At 45.3% G+C, this 5865-nt stretch overlaps 1 pseudogene; it reads left to right on the top strand.

The window, feature by feature from the left end:
- Positions 1-1705: 1705 nt before the first annotated feature.
- On the top strand, positions 1706-4465 carry LOC138150899 (R3H domain-containing protein 2-like; annotated as a pseudogene).
- Positions 4466-5865: the final 1400 nt, after the last annotated feature.

The raw sequence follows: 5865 nt of genomic DNA, 5'->3' as shown, positions 1-5865 counted from the left end.
GTATTGGACCATTAATTTCCAGTTCACTGTCACCAATCTAGGCTAGGCCTTTCATACCTCATATTTCAATACCTTTCTCTCATCACTGTCTCTAGGCTCTCCTCCTTCAAATCCATACTGCATACTATCATCAGATTATTCTTCCTAAGGCATTATTTTTAATATAGAACTCCATAGTTTAAAGAAAAAAAATATACATTTCAATAATTAAATTCAATATACTAAATAAATATTAAGCATCAAGTGCATTAGGCATAAGGGAAAGAAAGAGGGAAGAAAGGAAGGAAGGAAGGAAGGAAGGAAGGAAGGAAGGAAGGAAGGAAGGAAGGAAGGAAGGAAGGAAGGAAGGAAGGAATACTTGAGGGGTAGAGCCAAGATGGCAACGAGAAGCCAGGAAGTAGCCTGAGCTCTCTCTAGTTGCCCTCTGAAACAACATTAAATCAAGCCTCTAAACAGATTGTGGAGTGATAGAACTACAAAATCATGGAGTGAAAAATTTTCCAGCTTAAGATAATGTGGAAAGACTTCTGGAAAGGTCTGTCTTGCTTAGGTAAAAGGGGAGCACAGCCGGGCACAGATGGTGTCAAGTCAGAGGGAGGCTCTTTAGCCACAGCACAGATCAGCAACTGAGGTCCCTCATCCCTGGCTCAGCAGGCCAGTGGCACACTAGGCCAGCTCTAAGGCCTCAAGAGGCAGAGTAGAAGGTAAATTGCTAATTCCAAGAACCAGACAATAACAGGTACAAGGCCAGGCCACCTCAGCACAGTGAGCAAGCTGCTAGCACCTGAGGCCCCAGCTCACAAAGCCAGTGACCAGGCCCCTGGCCCCCAGCAAAAGAAGCTTGGGGAAGTGCCCCAAGGAGTAGAGCTCAACTTTAAAAGTCACTAAATAGGCAAAAAATATAAGCAAGAAGCAAATAAGAACCTTGACCACAGGGAGCTTGTATCATGACAGGGAAGATAAAAACAAACTTAGAAGGGGACAACAATATCATACTGTCTGCATGCAAAACCTCAAAGTGAAATATGAATTCGTTTCAAAGTCCAAAAGACCTTGAAAGAGCTCAAAAAGGATTTTAAAAGTCAAATAAGAGAGGTAGAAGAAAAGATGAGAAAAAGAAATGAGGTATGCCAGAAAAAGTCAACAGCATGGAATAGGACAGATAAAAATTGACTAAAGAAAACAATTCCTTAAAAAATACAATTGGCCAAATTGGGAAAAAAAAATCCACTGAAGAAAACAACTCCTTAAAAAAGCAGAATTGGTCAAATGTAAAAAGAGGTACAAAAGCTAACTGAAGAAAATAATTCTTTTAAAAATCAGAATTGGACAAATGGAAGCTAATAAGTCTGTAAGGTATCAAGAATTAAGCAAAATCAAAAGAAGGAAAAAATAAGTAATAAGCAGGCCACATGAGTGGGGGTGGGGAGGGAGGAAGGGGGCAGACTCTAGGCCTTTCTTCCCCTTCTGGTCCCTCCCCTTTTCTCCCCTTTCCAGGTTTGGTTTCTCCCCTTTTCTCTCCTTTCTTTACCTTCCCCCTTTTCCCCTAACCCCTTTTCTCTCCCTCCTCCCCAGCCCAGCCTGGCCTAAACTATCCCCCCTCCCAAAACTCACTAAGAAGAACCCTAACCTGCCCCCAGGAGTAAATCACCAGGTTGGGATCTGGGTATCTATAGACACTGCTATATTCTATATTCTACTGAAGATGTCTAACAGTAATATTACTCAAGAGACCCTAGAAATAATGAAATAACAATGCTGGTGGAAGAGTCTATAAGCAAGAATAAGTTTGAATCAAATCACCAAGTGAGGAAGAGATTAAGACGGAGGGTGAGAATACTAGTGGCTGGCAGGAGACACAGAGACAGCCTTCAAATAATAAGCATGCGAGAAAAAGAGCCAAGTCTAACTTTAAACCAAAGCTGGTGCAGAGCCTGGCAATGTGTGATGAGTCCTCTGCCCCTTTTGTTGATGGACCTATGAAAACCCAGGATATAATTCAACTGCATATCAGTTTCACCTCTGACAAAGAGGAAAAGAATCCCATGAAAAATAGCTCTGAAAAGGAAGACAAAGACAAAAATAAACTCCAGTCAAGAATATATAGACTCCACTGGAATAGATGTATATGAATTTCCAATAAATACATTGAAAAAAAAGAAAAACAAGAGACAGAATGATGCTGTTAAAGTTAGAACAAGAGATTTTGGAATTCATTAATGACAGCAATAACCAGTTCAATAAATTTCCTCAGATGACCTCATATCACTAGATGCTATTGCACTGGGTTGCTGGCTATTTGGGAATGGACCACAATGTTGACCAAACTGGAAAAGCTGTCTTCATCAACAAAACCAGTAACAAAAGGATCCCTGAAACAGAGGTTCTCAGACAATATCAAGGATGGGGAGAATGTAGAATTTCAAAAGAGGTTTATCCTGAAGAGAGATAACACCAGCATGAAGTGGGATGATAACCACATCAGAGCTCCATTACAGGATGGAAGGATAAGCAAGTCATTAGAAGAGAGGGAGGAGAAATACAAAAGGGTTTGAGAAAGAATAAATATCTAAATGACATCGGGGAAACCAAGACAGGTTGAGTCATGTGTACCTCAAACAACAGCCAAAGCAGCACAGACAGCAAGATCAAATCCCTGGAGCCCCACCCCTAGAGCAGCACAGACTCAGATGGCTCTGTCCATAACATGTGGCCACCTGTTACCAAAGCCAGAAGCCTCACTGGGAATCTCCATGATGAGCCGGGGTGACAGCATTGGGAGCAATAAAGGAGACAGTGCAGGAATAATCTCCAGGCCAGGTTTAGTACTAGGTGACCCAGAAGTGGTGACCAGGTCACCTCATCCCAGCCTGTCTGGGGCCTTCTAAACCTTGCTCTACCAACAGCACCAGCAGCCACATCCAGCTCTCCCACTCACACCCCAACCCTTGAGTAATCACATGATCTCACACACAGCTGAACTCAGCATCCCCTTGGTGTGGATGAGCCTTAGCCCACAAGGTTCTGCCTAAGCAGCTGATCCATTTTCAGGCCTGTTCCAGCCCACTTCTCTCGCTTAGGTTTCTGGTTTCCTTATATCCTCCACAGAGGGGCCTCTCCCCACCTCCAATTACTCCACCTCCAGCCATGCTCCTGCAGTCCAACAATCCTTCAGCCTCAGGGCTACACACAGGCCCCACAACAGATAGGGGACTCAAACTTACTATCCTCCTGAGCAGCATCCCAACTCAGACCAGCAAAACCGACCTCTTTCTCACCTGGTGACCTATAGCCCCCAATATGGTCAACAGCTGCCTCAGCCCTCTCAGCAGCCCATAAAGTCCAACCAGCAGCAGGCAGCTTACTAGGGCTTGACGGGTATCCAGCAGCCACAGAGCCAAGGCCTTCTCAGTGACCAGAGGAGCAGCATGGGGGACCAGATGCAAGGCCTCATGGTCCAGTATTATCCACTTCCTTCAGACCAAGTCCAGCAGCCCTTTCAGCAACCTGTGCTGGTTGCTGCTTAGCCAGTCACTACAGGGGGGCTTACCGGCAGCACAGCAGAATGGCACAAGTCCTCCGGGAGGGCTTCTGCAACCCCCTGGCCTGAGCAGTACCGCATGCCTGAGTCTCCTTCCCGCTTCCGCCCACCACAGAGGCCACATCAGTACTCAGCTGTGGTAGCCCTGCAGCAGCTGGATGTCCCCAGTGCTCCCAATGGTTCTCAGGCCCCCACAGACCCCCCTCTGCAGTTTACTGGAGTCATTGTAAATGCTACAGCAGGAACCAGCGGTGGCAGAAGCTGGAAGACCCACTGAATGCGAGAGCGACCCCCAGGCAAACACCCAGATGATTAGCCCTATCACATCTCCCCTCACGCGCCAACCCATCTCTAGCCACCAGCTTAAGCTGCCTGCACAAGACTCAGCCCTCTTCCTTCCTTACACAGTTCCCCACGCCTGCTGACCCTCGCCATCGGATGGGCGCTATCCCCACCTCCGGCCAGCCATGATTGCAATATGTCCGTCTGTCCTCCTTTGCGTCATGGCCAGGCGACTTACACAGCACAGCAGACTGGAATGAAGCATGGAAACCTGGAGAAGAGGCAGACATTCAAATTGCCTCCACCGACCTGAGGACTGCAGCTGTTGTATTGGGGCGGGTGGTGGAGGTGACAGAAGCCTGGCGCCCAGACCCCGGGGCTCACGGCCCCTCAGGGGCTGCCAGGGGGCGGGGGAGTGGGAGTGGGGGGCTGAAGGACTGGGCAACAGCAGAACTGCTGGGAATGCGGGCTCACAGAGCTTGGTGCCTCATACACCCCCGTGGCTGTGTCCCCCAATCCTCGGCGGCCCAGAATGCCTCCCTCCGCCTCAACAGCTCGGTGAGTTTCTTCAGACTTAGAATGGTCAAGAAGAAGTAGGGGAAGTAGCGGCTGAGGATCCTGGAGCGGGCCAGCTCCCAATAGGCAGAGCAGGGGAAGAGGCCAGCACCACTGGCTGGGGCAGGATGGCGTGGCCAAAGGGTGCAGAAAAGGCAGGGATAGGGATGCTGATCCAGACAGACGTGTGAACATACAGGGAGATAGGGAGACCGAGACAGGAAATGCAGCCTGAGGCCATAAAGACAGTGAGACAGGCACGTGGGCACTGAGCTCTGAGTCAGGGGGTTTCTTGGACTGTTTTTCCTTCTCTTTGTTGGGGTGGATTCTCTCATCTTTGCCTCTCTCTTTCTACAATCCTCTCCCTCTTTTTGGACGTTATCTTTTCCCCCATCTTGGCTCCCAGTGCTTTTTTTTTTTTCATTTTTGTGGGGTTTGGAGAAGCTATGGAGAGGTCCTACACTCCTTCATTCCTCCCCTTCTCTCACCATCCCATCTCCTCTTCCTCTTTTTGACCTTTATGCATATATATAATATGGACAGAATTAAGGAAAATAAATAAATTGATTTTCCCCCTGTTTTCACTTCTCCCATCTTGTCTCACCTACTCCACATCTACCCACCCTATGATTCCACAAGCAGTAACAGATAACATTTAATTGCATATACAGTTGTTGCTGGGTATGTTCATTGTAAGCTGTATTTAATATGGGTTTTTTTTATTTGTTTTGAGAGGTTGTTTGGGGGTTTTATTTTATTTTTGTTTTTAAATGTTAAAAAAATCTTGGTGGACATAAAAAAAAAGAATTAAAGAAGAAGAAAATGTAAAATATGTCAGTGGAAAAACAACTGACCTGGAAAATAGATATAAGAGAGATTATTTAAGAATTACTGGACTAACTAGAAGCCGTGATCAAAAATAGAGCTTGGATAGCATCGTTCAAACAATTATCAGGAAAAATAGTCCCGATATCCTAGAACCCGAGGGTAAAATAGTCACTGAAAGAATCCACTGATACTCATGAAAGAAATCCCAAAATGAAAACATTAAGGAATATTATAGTCAAATTCCAGAATTATCAGATAACGTAGAAAATACAAGCAGCCAGAAAGAAATAATCCAAATAGCATAGAACCACTGCCAGAATTATACAGACTTTTATCAGCTTCTACATTAAAGTATTAAAGAGTTTGGAATTTGATATTCCAGAAGGCAAAGGAACTTGGATTAACCAAGACTCTTGTGCCCTCAAAATTGAGCATACTCTTCCAGGGAAAAATGTGGACATTCGTTCAATGCAATTTCAATCATTGCTGATGAAAAAGCCAAAGGTGAGAAGAAAATTTAATCTTCAAAAACAAGACTCAAGAGAATCATAAAAAGATAAATAGGAAAGAGAACAACAAAACAAAATATATTATTCAATAAGGGTAAACTGTTTACCTACCCATATGGGAAGAAGATACCCGCAATTCTTGTGAATTGT

This window comes from Petaurus breviceps, unplaced genomic scaffold, assembly GCF_028583685.1.
Source record: "Petaurus breviceps papuanus isolate PSGF00001 unplaced genomic scaffold, PetGlider_PUasm1.0 90895, whole genome shotgun sequence".
NCBI lineage: Eukaryota > Metazoa > Chordata > Mammalia > Diprotodontia > Petauridae > Petaurus > Petaurus breviceps.
Note: the sequence above shows the minus strand (reverse complement) of the source record. Positions and strands in the feature narration are given on the sequence as shown.